Genomic DNA, 17,483 nt, shown 5'->3' on the forward strand with positions numbered 1-17,483 from the left:
GTTTCTCCCTCTGCCTGTGTCTCTGTCTCTGTCTCTCTCTCTCTCTCTTTCTCTCTCTCTGTGTCTCTCATGAGCAAATAAATAAAATCTTAAAAAAAAACAAAACAGTGTTGGTGACTAATGACCCACAGTGTGATGTAGTGTTGGTGGGAGTATAAATCACTACAATCTTCTTGAAGAGTGATTTTTTTATTGAAGTAGAATGATTTTGAAAAATTATCTGTTGGAAATACCAACATACTTCAATAAGGAATTGGTTGACTATATTAGAGTCCCTATGTTCTCTAAAAGAGGATACTCTGCAGGTATTTTCTTTATGGGGCAGTTCTATTTTTCTGATATTAAAATACATTTAACATGCTTCTTAGTTGAAAAGCCAAATGGAAGAACAATAAGTGAAGAATAATTTTATCATAATGTATACATAAATGTATACATTGTGTGTGTGTTGATATCTACACTGAAAACATTTTATAAAGATATATACCAAACTGTCAAACTCTCCCTGTCTTTGTTCCACAAATTTTAAAGTAAATCATTCATATTAGTATTATGTTCAGAGAAATTTTATGTAAGTGAACAGTGCTAAGAATTTTTCAAGGATCTTTAAAAGATACAAAAAATATAGCAAAGACATTAGAGAAGAAGAACAGGCTGGGGAAGTTTTGCTCTACCAGATATTAAGACTTAGTATAGGGGATCCCTGGGTGGCTCAGCAGTTTAGCGCCTGCCTTCAGGCCAGGATGTGATCCTGGCATCCCGGGATCAAGTCTCACCTCGGGCACCCTGTGTGGAGCCTACTTCTCCCTCTGGCTGTGTCTCTGCATATCTCTCTCTCTCTGTCTGTCTCTCATGAAAAAATAAATAAAATCTAAAAAAAAAAAAGTATAAAATTCTAGCAAATAGCATTGTGAGGTGGTATTGTGGAGACAGAAGACAAAAGTCCAAGCAATATAGATTGATGCTGAGCAGTTGCTTATCTATATTTTAAAAACAAAACTAGCACCCTACCTCATGCCCTACCACAAATCAATTCCAGATGAATTAAAAAAGTTATGTGAGAGGAAGTATTTTAAATTTTCAGAAAAATATAGGAGCCTCTCTTATAACTTTGAGAAAAAAAGTGGTTTTGAAAGCAGACAACTATAAAGCATAGAGCATAAAAAGATGGGTAACTTTGATAACATAAAAATGAAGGCCCTCTGTTCATTACAAGACATAGCAAATATGAACATACCAGTCCCAAACTAGGGAGCATAAAAGTGGTTTTGAAAGCAGACAACTATAAAGCATAGAGCATAAAAAGATGGGTAACTTTGATAACATAAAAATGAAGGCCCTCTGTTCATTACAAGACATAGCAAATATGAACATACCAGTCCCAAACTAGGGAGCATAGTCACAAAATAAATAACAAATTTATTATCTGGTAGGCCAATCAATCTATTTTTCGATCTTTATATACATTTATGAATTCTCAAACTCAGTAAGACACCATATATCTCCATCGAATGGCCCCCCGATCCCTCATATATATGCCTGGTGATGTGACTCTCGCTCTCCAGAAGAAGACACCTCCTCCGAGGACTTGCTCTGACTGGGAGAAAGTTCTTCCCCTCATGAAGCTGAGAATCAAATTCTGCTCTGTCCCAGGTCCTGCATCCTGAGGAGGCCAGGGGGACAACCTCAGCTGTAGGAGTTTCCCAGGGCTGCCATAACAGAGGACTACATCTGGATGACTTAAAACAACTGAAATGTATTTTCTCACAGTTCTGGAGGTAGAAGTACAAAATCTAGGAGTTGGCAGTCATGTTCTCTCCATGTTCCTCCGAGGGAAGTTCCTTCCTTGCCTCTTCCAGCCTCTGGTGCTCTAGGCATTCCTTGGTTAATGGCAACATGGCCCCAGTGCCTTTGTCCTCACACAGCTGTCTTCCCTCATCTTATAACGACATCAGCCATCTTGGATCAGGGCCCACCCTAACAGCCTCATCTTAACTTGATTACACCTGCCAAGACCTTATTTCCAAATAAGGTCACATTCACAAGTACGGGGCTAAGGACTTCAACATGTCTTTTGAAGGGGAATACAATTCAACCCACAACACCAGCCTCACTTCTGCCTCCCTGGTGGGGTCTTGGTGTCTCAGGACCTGGGGCTACCATAGTCCATGGGTAAGGGGAACTCTGGGCACAAGTGAGCCTGGATCTCATTCAGTCCATACACCAGCCTCCATGTGGACCTTATGAGAGCCAAAAGGATGCAAAACACAGTCTTAGAGCCAGGTAATATAAAAACCAGTCCCAGGTCTGCCACACAGTGGTTATGAAACCTTGAACAGATCGTGCCCATTCTGAGCCTCAGTTTCTTCATTTGTAAAATGGGAAGTTATTATATCGCAAAGGCTTACTGTGAGGGTCGGAAGGAATGATGTTTGGTGGAAGTGCCTGGTAAAACCAGGCACACGGTTGGCGCTCCCTAAATATTAGTGCTCTCTCCCCCAGTTTCAAAGAGTGCTTTGGGGAGAGAGGAAGCCTGGCCTGGCCACCCCGCAGCTTGTAAGCCCCTTGAGGACAAAGTTATGCAAAGTTATGTCATATATTTCTTAGATCCCTCATGTGTCACCATGTCTGAGATGAGTGACTCCTGGGAAAGGACAGCCTGACACCAAGAGAAAAGCCAGTCACCACTGGGAAAGCCGTGGGAGTCTCCACACTCATGTCATGAAGCAAAGTCTTGACCCTCAAGAAAGGAATTAAAAGGACAGACACTGGACTTCCCAGTAGGCGGCCAGGCACGTTCTTGTTCCCTTTCCCCCTCTTTGGAGTCTGGCCCCATTGAGATTTGGAAATGTTTATTTTATTTATTTATTTATTTATTTTTGGTGGGAAAACAGAGTAGGATAAAATATTTCCTTGCGTCTGGAGAGCTATTTTGAGCCAGGCCAGCCGGGTGATGCTCCCAGTGATGGACGCTGGCTGACCCGGGCTGGGCCCCCAGGCTTCCGGCCTCTCTCCCTCCCAGGCCCGCCAGAGCCCTGGCAGCAACGCAGCCTACGGGAGCCTCAGCTCCAACTCCAGCCTGGTGACTCATCCCAGGGTGGGCTTGGGGAAACCTTTAGTGCTCCTGGACTTTGTCTCCCAAAGGGGAGACTGAGGCCTGTACTGCCCCCTCCTGGGGATTTTGACTGGAAAACTCAGATCATGGCTCTGAACGTGCTGTAGAGATGTGGAAGCCAACAACAGGACTGCCACACACTGGTCCAGCTCAAGATCCCACAAGTGGAGAGGACCTCACTGGGGACTCCTCAGCAACCCCCTGGCCTCCACACACCTGGCCGTTCCCCCCCCCGCCACGTCCATCTCCACTCAGTGGCCACACTCTACGTCTGGAGAGCCAAGCTGTTTTGATGAATCCCCTACCAGCTCTCACTGCTCCCAGACAGAAGGCCAACTCCATCTGAGGTCTGCAGGCCCCCTCTGAGCCAGACGTCCTCATCCGCCCACTGCAGCCTCCTCCTCTTGTGCTCTGAAGCCAGGCCGGCCTCTCTGCACTCTTCAAACTGCTGACGAGTCACTCAGGACTTTCACATGCTTCGTCCTATTTCATCCTCGCAATGACCTTCAAGGCAAATGTGCCTTCCAGGGCCAAGGGGTCGGCGGAAGTGATGTTTGTGAATGTGCCCGCCACACAATAGGACCTTAATAAATGTTGGTATTCTTCCTTCCTTATGAACACACACCCTCTTTTCTTTGCAAAATCCCCACGGCATCCACATAAATCTCACTCCAGCGGCTGCTGCTGTGGAGGGTGGGTGTGGAAGGGGGGCAGGAAAGGCCAGTGACAGGAGCCAGGCCTCCGGGATGGGAAGCTCCTAGGAGCCCTGCTCTTGGGTGCTTCCAGCCCTCACAGGGCAGCTGGGAAGCTATGTAACAAGCTCCCTACATCCCCGGTGCTGATGGGGCTCTGTCTCCTACAAATGGCTGGAGGAGGGTCTTCTTGGCAGCAGTCTTGGAAGGAGGAAGAAGAAACTTGAGACTTCTTGGTCCTGAAGATGAAGCAGAAGCAGATAGAGGGGAGAGTCCCAGAGAAGGGAGGAAGTGCTCCCAAGGAGGAGTTGCAGGGAACCTCTGAACAGCTTGAGGACTAGGAAGTGCTGAGATGAGGGAAAGGGTGGCATTTTAGAGAGTCCTAGAAGCTTACAGAAGGCTAGACCTGGAGGCCCTAGAAGCTTACAGAAGGCTAGACCCTTACCTAAAATGTGGTCAAGCGCCAGCAGCATCCACAGATAATGGAAGCTTGTTAAAAATGCAGGCTCTCAGGCCCTGCCCCAGAACTGCTGAATCAGAACCAGACTAGTAACAAGATCCCAGTGATTCATAAGCACATACAAGTCTGAGAAACACTGTTCATGGTGATGCCCTTATTTTATGATAAAGAAATGGAAGCCCCGGGAGGAGAAACCCTCTGCCCAGTTTCCCACAGCACGTGGGTGGCAGTGCTAAGCCTGGAGCCATACACTTCTGGCCCTATCAGGGGTCCTGGGACTAGCCCCACCTCTTCTTGGTCCCTCATGCAGGAAGCTGTCTTCTTTCCTTGGGAGCACTCAAAAGAGAAACGACTGAAACTGGAGTGGAAGAGCCCTGGTTAAGGAGGTAAGGGTCCTGGAGTCTGGTTCCAGCTCTGTAACCAATTCATGGTGTAATCAGTGCTGTGAGGGCCTCAGTTTCCTCTGTGGTTCTCTGAGATGGGCTGGAGTAGGCAATACAATCAGGTAATACATTCATTTTCTCATAGCTGCCTGGAGAGGAGGCAGGCGGAGAAATCTCATCACTGTTCTACAGATGAGGAAACTGAGGCCTGCAAGGCAGTGTTTTCCCTGAGGCTTCCAGCTCTGGCTGCTTACACTGTTGTGCACAGCGCTGGCAATTCTGAAACGTGCCCCATGACCAGGCCGTCCTCTGTAATGGTTCTTTTAGCTCCTGTCAGTTACCAGGGGCCCTGGCTCGGCTGACAGCCAGCGTGTCTGCTGCTGATGCTTAGATGCCCACATTCCTGGGCTGTGACGGGGAGCACACCCAGAGCCCAGGCGAGGGGCACCCGGAGGGGTTCCACTTGGCTGCAAGCCCTGGGGCCCGGCTGTCTGGGGAGTGTCAGGAAGCAAAGAACTTTCTCTCCTCACTGACTGAGCAGCGAGATTTGTCTCTAGAAGTTGATACAGCAGAAGCTGGGTAGGGTGCAGGCTCAGCCTGGCCCTGAGGTGAGGCTGAGCCCTGCAAACTGCAGGGCAGCAAGTATGAGCAGAGCAGGAATGAGCTGGGGTCAGTAGATGACCAGGGAGAGCCGCCTGAGCAGCAAGACTGAAAGACCTCAGGCTAGAAGGTGAGACTTGGATTATTGTCCAAGCTTAACATCTTTTAGCTGTGTGACAGGCAGCACGGCACCCATCTCTGACCCTCAGTTTCCTGACCTGTAAAGTCCTCAACGCAGCTTGGTGCCTACCTATGAAACCTGCAGTGTAACCCTTATGAAGCCAGAGATACCCATGGCTCAGCTTCGGAGTGGCATTGCATTTAAAAAGCACTCCTAGGGGCACCTGAGTCGTTCAGTCTGTTAAGTGTCAGACTCTTGATTTCGACTCAGGTTGTGATCTCAGGGTCAAGAGATAGAGCCCTGCATCAGGTTCTGAGCTGGGCGTGAAGCCTCCTTAAGATTCTCTCCGTCTCCCTCTGCCCCTTCCCTTCCCCAACTCATGCACAAGTTCTCTGAAAAAAAAAAAAAAAAAAAAAAAGAAAGAAAGAAAGAAAAGAAAAAAAAGTTGCTCCTAAATAAAGCCTTTAGAATAATCTAAATAATATTATTAAATACTAATAATCTAAAATAAGTCATTCTTTACTTAATTCTCTTAAAGAGAAAATAAATCTAAATACAGTCCATGCAATGCTCTCAGAATCCACTCTTCTCTTGTCTGTGTCTATCCTCTGCCTGGTTTGGCTCATCTCTCCTCAGATGCTCTGAAAACTTTAACCTTGGACTATCCAGCATTTCCCACCTTTCCTCCTCCCTCGCCCCCAATACTTTATTATATGGATCAACTCAGCCTCTTCTCCAACAATAGGGAAAATAAGGGAGAAGACTGCAGGGTCCCTCACACAGCTCCCTTTGGCAGGATGGGGATCCTGCATCCCTGAGGCCCAACGCAATCACTGCTATTATTTAAAGCTGCAGCAGGACAAACATGATTGATGCATGAATATCAAGGCCTGATCCTAAACCCTGTCCACTGACAAGCCTCTGTCTTTTCCCTCCTGTTCCTTCCCATCCTTACCCTGTAAGGGGGTTCTTGCAATGCAAGATAGGGTCTTATACTTTGGGAATGGAAATGGAGCTGGGGAGGGCAGCCAACGAAGAGCCAGATCAGAGGGTGGCAGGAAGGGGAAGGACTTGGACAAAAGAAATGAAGCCTGTTTCCTAGGAGGTTCCACTATTCCCTAAGATGTAGGAAGCTGAAAGGAGTGTTGGCTCCCATCCTCTCTCTCTCCCTCTCTCCCTCTCTCTCTCTCTCTCTCTCTCTCTCTCTCTCACACACACACACACACACACACACACACACACACACGTCAGATAAACTACAAATCAGAACTCTTCTTGAATGCATCAAAGATCTGAGGTCAGAGGATAGCCAAGGACACTCTGACTCCTCTGGAGGTACAGGCCCCTGCAAGGAGAGATGAAACCAGGGGGGACTGGCTCACCTGAGACACAGCTAGACATTGTGTGGCCACCATACAGGCAGATAAGCAGAAAACAGCTACAAGTTTCCTAACTGCTGATGGCTGAGTGTTAGCTAACATGACAGTATAGAGCCCTAGACTCAAGGAGGGCTCTTTCCTGTGGGCGTCTACCAGGTACTTACAAGAAATAATGGAGGAAGCATGAGAGACTGTGGAGAGCCACCTCTAGGAGTACCGATGTGCAGGAGGAGTCGTAGAGGAAAGTACAGTCCCTGCCAAGACCCTTCTGTCATAGGGAACAAAGCCCTAAGATACTTGGGCAGGGGCAGCAAATCTTGTTCCCAAGGGCAGGGGCAAAATCCCATTGCTGATGAGAGAAGGATACAGGAAAAATCTATATTAGTAGAATGCAGAAATCTGTCCAAGATCCTAAACAGATACCACTAGTCTATTAACTGCTAGAAGAAGGCAGGAAATCCTATCCAGTGCAAGACTCACCACAGATATAAGGCAGAGAGTGGCTTTCACAAGAAGAGGAGACAAGAACGCTGAGAAAACCCCACCTCTGAGGCCCAGGCACACAGGGCCAGCCTAAGATGGAGGCAGGGGCACAACAAAGAAAATCTTTCCCTGGGCTCACAACAAGCCTCTTGTAAGAGTAACACACAAATCAGTCTATTACTGGGGAAGGAGAAAAATGTAGTGTGAACCCTTCTGTGGTGAAGAAGTGCAAGGACGGCTGAAGTCTGAGGAGTGGGGTCACTGAAAAAAAAATCCCCCAGCACCTTATTTCTAATACTAAACATGAGGCAGTTCTAGGGGAATGTGACACTTGTGATACACTGAAGATAACTACAGTTACGACAAACACCCAAACCCAGCTCAACTCCCTACCAGATCAACTCAATCCCACACACTAACAGTCTGACAGAATAGGAGACATGCCCATTCCTAGGTGTAAAGACTTTTATCTCAGTCTCTACTATTCTACAAATAATGTCTGACATTTAATAACAAACATAAGATATATCCAAAGAGCAAGAAACAAATGACCCATTGTCCAGAGACAAAGCCATCAATAAAACCAGACTCAGGGGTGATCCAGACGGTTAGAACTGTCTGAGGAGGACTTTAAAATAAATAAAAATAGGGGATGCCTGGGTGGCTCGGGGTGTGATCCTAGGATCTGGGGATGGAGTCCCACATTGGGCTCCCTGTGAGGAGCCTGTTTCTCCCGCTGCCTATGTCTCTGCCTCTCTCTCTCTCTCTGTGTCTCTCATGAATAAAGAAATAAAATCTTAAAAAAAATAAAATAAATAAAAGTAATATGCTATAGAATCTAGTGGGAAAAGTGGATACTACACAAGAACAGATGGAAAATGTTCAGCAAAGAGACTATAAGATTGAGTCTAAAGAAAATTCTAGAAATAAAAATCACAGTACTAGGGATGAAGAATCCTTTCAGTGGCTCATCAATAGGGTGAAAATAACTGCGGACTGGACCAGCAAGGACAGGCCAATAGAAATTACCCAAACTAAAAACACAGAGGAAAGAAGACTGGCAACAAAAACAGAGTTCAAGAGCTAAAGTAAGTATAATTGCAGGATGTCTGAGTGGCTCAGTTGGTTAAGCATCTACCTTCAGCTCAGGTCATGATCTCAGGGTCATGGGATCAAACCCCACATCAGGCTTCCTGCTCAGTGGAGAGTCTGCTTTTCTCTCTCCCTCTGTCTCCCACTCTCTTCACTAATGAGCTCTTCCCCCAACTCTCTCTCTTGCTTGCTTGCTCTCTCAAATAAATTAATAATAAAATCTTTTAAAAAATCAAGTGTAATTGGACCCCAGAAAGGAGAAAGTGAGAGGTCCTTTAATTGTTCAAAAAGAAGACATGAACTACCTTGGATTTTGGTAAATTCACGATGATCTTTTTAAGTTCTAAAGAAACCACTACTAAGATAAAAACAGAATGTATATCTTGGACTTGTATATCTTAGACTAGTAGAGGGAAAAATGGAATGGTACCAAATAATCCAAACGAAGGGGAGAAAGGGGAGAAAAGGAAATAAAATGAATGGAATAAATGGAAAGCACAAATAAATGATTGATATAAAAATCTAACGTATCTACACACATACAAATTAAATATGAATAGTAAATGTTGTAGCTCAATTACGAGGTTTTCTATTAATCAAAAGGTCTCTTTATAAAGAGTAAAAAGCAAGCCATAAAGAAAGGAAAACATGTGCAATACATTCAACCAGAAAAGAACTTACACTCAAAATACATATAGAAATATTAAGAAAAAGATAAGAATCAAATAGAAAAATGGGCAAAAAACTTGAAGAGGCACTTCATAAAGAGAAAAATCAAATGGCCAATAAATATGTGAAAATAAATTCGAGCTTAATAATCAGAAAAATTAAAATTAAAATGACAATGAGATTCTAATACACACTTACTAGAATGGCTAAAATCCAAAAGCCTGACAATATCAAATGCTGACAAGGATGTGAAGCAACATGAACTCTCACTCATTGCTGGTGGGAATGCACAGTGGTATAACTACTTTGGAAGGCAATCTGATAATTTCTTATAGTTAAACATAGACTTACCACACAACTCAGAAGTCATACTTCTGGGTATTTACTCAAGTAAATTGAAAACTTAAGTAAATAGAAAATCCTATACATGAATGTTTATAGCAGCTTTATTCATAACTGCTCCAACAGGAAATAATCAAGAGGTCCTTCAAAAGGTGAATGGATAAACAAAACTGCACATAATGGTTAGGGCTCTCTAGAAGAACAGAACAAATAGGATATATAACTATAACTATATATAGTTACAGTTATATAGTTATATGACTACAACAAAAATCAGAAGAGTGGTTATCTCTTGAGAAGAGAGGAGGAACATGACCCAGAAAGATGACATAAGACTTGTGTGGTTGCTGGTAATATCCTATTTCTTAACTTGGGGGGTCGTTATAGGAATACTTGATTTATAATTATTCTCTAAACTGTATTTGTTTTGTACACTCTTCTGCATATGTGTTTCTAAACTTAAAAAGTATTAAAGAAGAGTATAGAAACATATTCCTACAGCATTTTAGCCTCTTTCTAGGCACTTTAGCCTGCTAACCTCCAGAAAACAGTGAACACTGTCCTCCTCCAGCCACACTATTGCTAGAGACAATGTTGGTGTCACTTAGGCATAATCTTTACCCACTCTTGCAACTTTTCATACCTTGCTCCCTAGTGCCACTATTTCTACCATCAGTGCATACTTCTGGAAATTCTCTGGCCTGGATAGCTATTATTCAGTGAGCAGCTATGTGCCAGGCATTATTCCATGAACAGTGGATACAGTAGGTAGTAAGACAAGAAATCTTTTCCTCAATGAGTTTACGTTACATTCTAGTATAGGAAGCACTTATGTCAATAAACAAAATGTGGTTTCAGGTACTAAGTTCAATGAAATAGGTAAAATAGGGTAATGTGAAATAGATAGCAGGCTTTTGCCAGGATAATCTAGAAAGACCTGAGAAGATATTTGAGATGAAACATAACTGATGGGCAGCCCGGGTGGCTCAGCGGTTTAGTGCCACCTTCAGCCCAGGGAGTGATCCTGGAGACCCAGGATTGAGTCCCACATCAGGCTCCCTGCATGGAGCCTGCTTCTCCCTCTGCCTGTGTCTCTGCCTCTCTCTATCTCTCTGTGTCTCTCATGAATAAATAAATAAAATCTTAAAAAAAAAAAAAAACAGAACTGATGAAAAGGAAGCAGTTTTGTTTGAAGAGTTGGTAGAAAAACCTTCTAGGCAAAAGTAAGAGCAATTGCAAAGGTCCTGAGACAGGAATCTGCTTGCCATGTTCAGAGGAGAGCAAAGGACACTGTGGCTGAAACATGGTGAATGAAGAGAATGGAGAAAGATGAGGTTGGAGAGGTGGGTAAGGAAGGGTCAACCACACCAGAGATGGGGTTGGGGTGTTATGCTAAGTGTAATGAGAAGTCAGCAGGTGTTTGGTTGATACTTAACCCAAAAGGTATTTACAAAGTTTAGAACTGCTTTTTAGCAGCAACTGAATGGAGATATAATTCATCAACCACAAAATTCATCTACTTAAAGTGTAAAACTAAATTGCTTTCATAATTTCACATATATTCAGATTAGGCAAGCATCCCCACAATCAATTTTACAACATTTGCATCACATGGAGAGAGAGAGAGAGAGAGAGAGAGAGAGAGAGAAATACCTCCATACCCATTAGCAGTCATTCCTTCCCAGCCCTAACCCCAAGCCCTAGGCAACCACTAATCTACTTTCCATATGGATTTGCCTATTCTGGACATTTCACATAAATGAAATTTTACATCTTTTTCTTTCGTTTAGCATAATGTTTTCTGTTTGGTGTTGGGATTTTTTTTTTTTTTATCTTTCTTAGTGTGAAAGTTTTTACTTATTTTCCTATGTATTCGATTAATAAGAAAGGAATGGTGAAGACTCTGGGCATAATTGTGAATTTGTCTATTTCTCCTTGTAATTCTGTTTTCTCTAATACGGTTGGAAATTCTGTTATTAGGTGCATATGCTTTTAGGATTATGTCCTCTAGATGAATTGACCCATTCATCAGGAACTGGTGTCCTTTATCTCTGACAGTATTTTTTGCTCTGAAATCTACTTCATCTGATATTACTATAGTCGATTCAACTTTTTTGGTATTCTTTCTTTCCTTGTATATATTTTTCAATCCATTTACTTTTAACCTATTTTTTACTTTACTTTTAAAATGTGTTTCTTGGGATCCCTGGGTGGCGCAGTGGTTTAGCGCCTGCCTTTGGCCCAGGGCGCGATCCTGGAGACCCGGGATCGAATCCCACGTCAGGCTCCCGGTGCATGGAGCCTGCTTCTCCCTCTGCCTGTGTCTCTGCCTCTCTCTCTCTCTCTCTCTCTGTGACTATCATAAAATAAATAAAAATTAAAAAAAATTTAAAAAAAAAAAAAAAAAAAAAAAAAAAATAAAATGTGTTTCTTGGAGGCGACATAGTTGGACATCTTGATTTTATATTTAATGATTTATGCCTTTTAATTGGGCATAAATTATTTACATGTTATTATTTATCTGGTTAGGTTTAAACCTATCATCTTGCTATTTGACCTCTCTCTTCCTTGTTCCCATGTACACTCACTCAGCTTCCCTTAATAAAATCCTACAAAACCAGTATATTGTCAAAATCAGCTTTATTTTTATTTTATTTTATTTTTTTATTTTTTTTTAGCTTTATTTTTAAAACTTATTTTCAGTGGGTACAGAATTATAGTTGAGAGTTATTTTCAGTACGTTAAAGGTGCTGTTCACTCTCTTCTTGCTTAAATTGTTTCCTGAAAAAAAAGTTATTATCCTTATTTTTGTTCCATTGTATTGTAATGTGTCTTTTCCCTCTGGTGCTTTTAAGATTTTCTCTTTATCACTGGTTTTGAGCAATTGACTGTGAAGTTTCTTGATATACTCTGTCATGTTTCTTGTACTTGGAGTTCTTTGAGCTTCTTGCATAAATGGATTTATAGTTTTTATCAAATCTGGGGAAATGTTGGCCACTGTTTTCAGGTGTTTTTTTGTTTTTTTGTTTTTTGTTTTTTTTTTTTTATCTTCCTTTTATTTCTCCAGGATACCAAATTATGCATGTTAGATCACTTGAAGTTGTCTCACTGTTACCTGATGCTCTGCTCATTTTTAAAATGTTTCTTCATACTGTTTCATTTTGAATTATTTCTATTACTATCATTAAGTATATCATCCTTCTTCTGAAATGCCTAATCTGTTGATAATCCCATTCGTTATGTATATATAGTGATATATATGATGACACATATATCAGATATTGTAATTTTCATCTCTAGAAGTCTGATTTGGATTTTTTTTTATATCTTCTATAGCTCCATTTAACATTTGAACACATATATGCAGTTATAATAACTTTTTAAATGTCCTCGTCTGCTAGTTTTTACATCTGTGGTGATCCTGGGCTGTCTTGATTGCTTGATTTTTCTCATTGTAGGTTGTATTTTCCTGCTTCTTTGCATTTCTGATCATTTTTACTTGATGCTAGTAATAGTGAATATTACCTTGTGGAGTGCTGGATATTTATAAATATTTCACAAACTTTGTTCTGAGATGCAGTTATATTAGAAACAGTTCGATCTTTGGGGTTATTTCTTTTAAGATGTGTGGGGCAGGATTAGAGCAGCATTTAGCCCAGGGCTTATTATTCCTAACTACTGAGGTGAGACTTTTCTGAGTGCTCTACCTGAAGCCTTGTGAAATACAAAGTTTTTCAGACTGGCTGGTCAACATTATTCCTGTCCCTGTCCTGCATATTTGATCTACCTCTTAGTTCAGTCTTCTTGACTCAAGGAGTCCATCAGGCTCTGCCTGGGTTCTCCTCCCTTGCTGCGACCTGGAAACTCTCTTGTGTTTGTTTCCCACCTTTCAAGAATCTAGACTATCTTTGATGCTTAATGTCTTGAAAACCGTTGTTTCATGTATTTTGATTGTTGTTGTTTCAGGCAGAAAAGAAAAATCCAGTCTCTGTTACTCCATATTGGTCAGAAATAAGAAGAACATGGCCTCAGGGGTTTATACTGAGGCATGTTTACAGATTGGAATGATCCAGGAGAGAGAAACAGAAAGGGAGAGAAGATGCTGCTGCAGAGAAAAGGGATAATTTCAGGAGAGAAATCCTTAAGATAAGAAGGAGGGATGTATCTAGGTCCCTGGTAGTGTGTACCTTATTAAGGAACGGGAATACTTTCTGCATTTTTACTACAGGAGAGTCAGGTATGCAGGTCCAGATGTAAATTAATCAGTCGGAAGAGTGGTTAAAAGAAGTGTCTTATTGGGATTTCAGGGTCCCAGCAGACCCTGAAATGAGGGTGTCCATCAGTCACTAAAGAGAGGATCCCAGGGAACACTTACAGGGGTGGAGAAGCAAGGCAGGGAGAGGAAGACAGCAGATAAAGGCAACATGATCAAGCAAGTTTCCACTATGGGTAATTGGGGCTTAATGTGAGTGGAGAAAGTGCCTCTGAGTGACCCTGAATTAAGAGAGCTGGCTTATTTCTACATCCATTCCTATCGATCTTTGGCTGACTGAGAGGCACGAGTTCTCCAGCACTCCAGTGCCTGCATGGGGCAGAGCAGGCCCCATGGCCAGAGAAAGCCCTAAGGCAGAGAGGCTCAGTGCTGGTAGGGGGAGTTGGCCAGTCTGCCCTGAAATGAAAAGACTCAAAGGGGCAATGAGTGGGGGCACGGACAGCATCTCAGCACGTAATACACAGATGGTCACTAGGATTCCAACAATTAGCCCACAGAATGCAAGACAAGGTCATCATGTGGAGATGGAGATTTGAGGGGAGGGGAAATGTCATTCTTGGTCCCGGTGTCCTGAGACTGCATGGGTCCCATGTGCTACAGCTGTTGATCAACCTTTTGTTTTAATACTGGCACACGTGTGCATACACATGCACTATTTTCCCCACAGCATTCCCACGGTGCTGAGTCCAGGGCTGGGAATGGCGCACAGCATAGATGTGGTGGCAGCAAGAAGTAGTGAAAAGAGCACTAAACGTGGGAGCCATCACGATCCCTGGTTCTGTCAATTATTGAGCTGTGCAATGTCAGAAAATTGGTTTCCTAGCTGGTAAAATGCTGTTAACTTACCTCTCAGGACTACTTTGAGAATGTGAAGAGAAACAGAGAACCTGAGACCACTCTATAAACTTCAGAGCACTGAGCATATGGAGGAATTATTACCACCAGATGCCACCTGGTACTTGTAAGCTGCCCCAGAGTCACTAAAGATAAGCTTCCCAATAAAACCCACTGAAGGTCACAAGAAAATCTCTGGGAGGTCAAATAAAGACTTGATACTGAAAATGTGGTCTGCGGTTCAGCAGCACTGGCATTGCCTGAAATCTTGTTTAAAATGCAGAACTCAGATTCTGGCTAGAACTGAATCCAATCTACTGAATGGGAATCTGCATTTCAACTTCAGGTGGTGGTTCAAATGCACACTGAAGCAGCAGATTCTCTGGTCCTGTCATTGAGGTCAAGCCCTGCTTCTTTTCCCTCACTTAGCCCTCTGGTTTTTAGGGCAGCTCAGCTGCCTCCACCTTAAGATTTTGGACTCTGGTCTGCGTCTGCTCTAGGGAGAGACTGAGCCCTCCTCTTACTCCTTTAGCAAGGCTCTGTATTCTTGTAGCTGAGATGGAAAATTATAACTATGCTCATGATAATGATCCTGAAGAAACTGGAGTGGGTAGGATCATGTTCAGAAAAGTCTGATAATGCATTTCTGAAATTTACCGTCTAAAATGGTTAAAATTAACAACAACAACAATAATGTCCTGTTGCTTAATTTATTTGAACTGTGGCAATCCGGAAAAGTCGTCAGTACAAAATGACTCATTCCCTGAGGGTTCTGAATAAGATTCTAAAATCACCACCCATGGTTTTCCTGCACTTTGAAGTGACAGAACAAATGACAACAGAGATGGGCACTGTCCTCTGGGTCCAGAGTGGCTGATACACAAACATTTCACAACAATAACATCCTCATCCCCAAACAACCTGCAATAGGGATGTTATTTCTGGATTTGCTTGTGCATTTTAGTTAATGAGCATTTGTGCACCTGCGAGCAGAACCCCAGAGCCAGTCTGGGAGTTTTCTACACAGCCAATCAACAAACTTGTTGGTGCCTCCTTCACACCAGGTACTTTTTCCTAAGGCCACAAAGATAAATCCAACTCTCAGAGCAAAACTTTCCTGGAGCAAAAATTAGGAGCTATAGAGATGTAGAACAGCCATAAAGGAGATACAGATGAGGAGGCAAAGAGGGAGAGAGTCAGGGGGAGCATCCCAGGTGACCCTGGAATTGCAGAGTGAGAAGGGGTCTGGTCAATAATCAGTGCATTGCGTGTGAGGAGGGAACAGCCTATGCAAGGCAGAGTGTGCAAGGACTTGTCAGGGCTCTTCTTCCAGCAGGACAACAATCTAATGCTAAGGAAGAAAAACAATATAAATAGCCCTTTAGGGATCCCTGGGTGGCGCAGCGGTTTGGCGCCTGCCTTTGGCCCAGGGTGCGATCCTGGAGACCCGGGATCGAGTCCCACATCGGGCTCTCAGTGCATGGAGCCTGCTTCTCCCTCTGCCTATGTCTCTGCCTCTCTCTCTCTCTCTGTGTGACTATCAGAGATAAATAAAAATTAAAAAAAGAAAATAGGGATCCCTGGGTGGCGCAGCGGTTTGGCGCCTGCCTTTGGCCCGGAGCGCGATCCTGGAGACCCGGGATCGAATCCCATGTCAGGCTCCCGGTGCATGGAGCCTGCTTCTCCCTCTGCCTGTGTCTCTGCCTCTCTCTCTCTCTCTCTGTGTGACTATCGTAGATAAATAAAAATAAAATAATAATAATAATAAAAATTAAAAAAAATAGCCCTTTAAGTCATCTTAACAGCCTCCAGCTGACTGCTCTGAATTTACTGCCATCTAGTCACCAGGCACCCCATCTTAGGGTGCTCTGCTTTGTTCATTCTTTTACCCCCCTGCCCATGAATAAGGCCAACCTTCCTCCAGCCTCAGCTCTGGGGTGTTTTGTTAAGGCCTCCACCCCAACCCAAAACCTGACCTTTCCTCTTCTCAGCATGGAGTGGGATGCCATGGACAGGTAGTAACACAGCAGGAAGCATGAATCAGGAGGGAGTTGACCATCATTTGGGACAACCTGAAGCTGAAGTACTTGTAGGAAATCCAGCCAGGGATGTTTCAAGGCAGTGGGCTTAGGCTCAGGGAAGAAGTAACAATTGCAGATAGGAATTTGGGACTTATTAGAAAATTGAGGCAGATGTAGCTACCCGCCTACCCACTTCTGTCCCTGCATATTTTCTTTCTTTTCTGTTATAATGGATGAACCCAACACCTTCCCAAATCTCTACTTCAAGGGATTCTAGAAGAGTACACCGGCAATTGGGCTCTCTTCTGCATTATAAACTTTTCCCTCTCCACTGGATCAATCTCATCAGAATCTCATTTCCTTAAATTAAAACACAACAAACCTCTTGACCCCATTTGCCTTTCCAGCAACTGCTCCGTATCACTGCTCTTTACAGGAACTCATTGAATTATCTGTATTCTCAGTCTCTAATTCCCTCTTCACATCCTATTCTAGCTTTTGTCCCCAGCTCCACCAAAACTGTTCTTTCCAAGGTCACCTATGACTTCACATGGCTCACTCCACTAGTCCTCATCTTACTTCATTTAGCAGCTTTATCTGTTTCTAAGATAAACACATTATCTGTTTCCAAAATACTAGAACCTCAATTTCCAGCTTTACCTCCAGTCCTTTTGGCCACTCCTTCTCAGTCTCTTTTTCTGGTTCTATTTCATCTTCCTGACCTCGGTGTGCTGGACCACCCAGGGATCAGCCCTTGGAGCTCTTTTGTTTTCTACCTACCTACTTGACATCTAATAGGTGTCTTGAATTTAATTTATCCCCAATTGAACCCCTGATATTCTCCTTCTCCTTCAAGATTAGATCCTCCCACAATCTTTCCTAGCTCAGTAAATGGCTAGACTACTCTTCCAAGTGGCACAGAACAAAACCATAGTGTTGAGAGTGCTGTCAGCAAAACAGCAGAGTAGATAGCTCCAAGCTCCAATCCTATCTACAGCAACTGAAACACAAGCATAAAC

At 43.2% G+C, this 17,483-nt stretch overlaps 1 long non-coding RNA gene across 1 annotated transcript in view; it reads right to left on the reverse strand.

Moving 5' to 3' along the window:
* Window positions 1-11,959: 11,959 nt before the first annotated feature.
* LOC125753293 (uncharacterized) overlaps window positions 11,960-17,483 on the reverse strand; it is a 132,962-nt gene continuing 127,438 nt past the window's right edge. Inside the window, exon 2 of the long non-coding RNA XR_007404789.1 lies at window positions 11,960-15,858. This is a non-coding gene — a long non-coding RNA (uncharacterized LOC125753293). The remainder of the gene's footprint in view (window positions 15,859-17,483) is intronic.

This window comes from Canis lupus, chromosome 21 (genome assembly GCF_003254725.2).
Source record: "Canis lupus dingo isolate Sandy chromosome 21, ASM325472v2, whole genome shotgun sequence".
In the NCBI taxonomy this organism is placed as follows: Eukaryota; Metazoa; Chordata; class Mammalia; order Carnivora; family Canidae; genus Canis; species Canis lupus.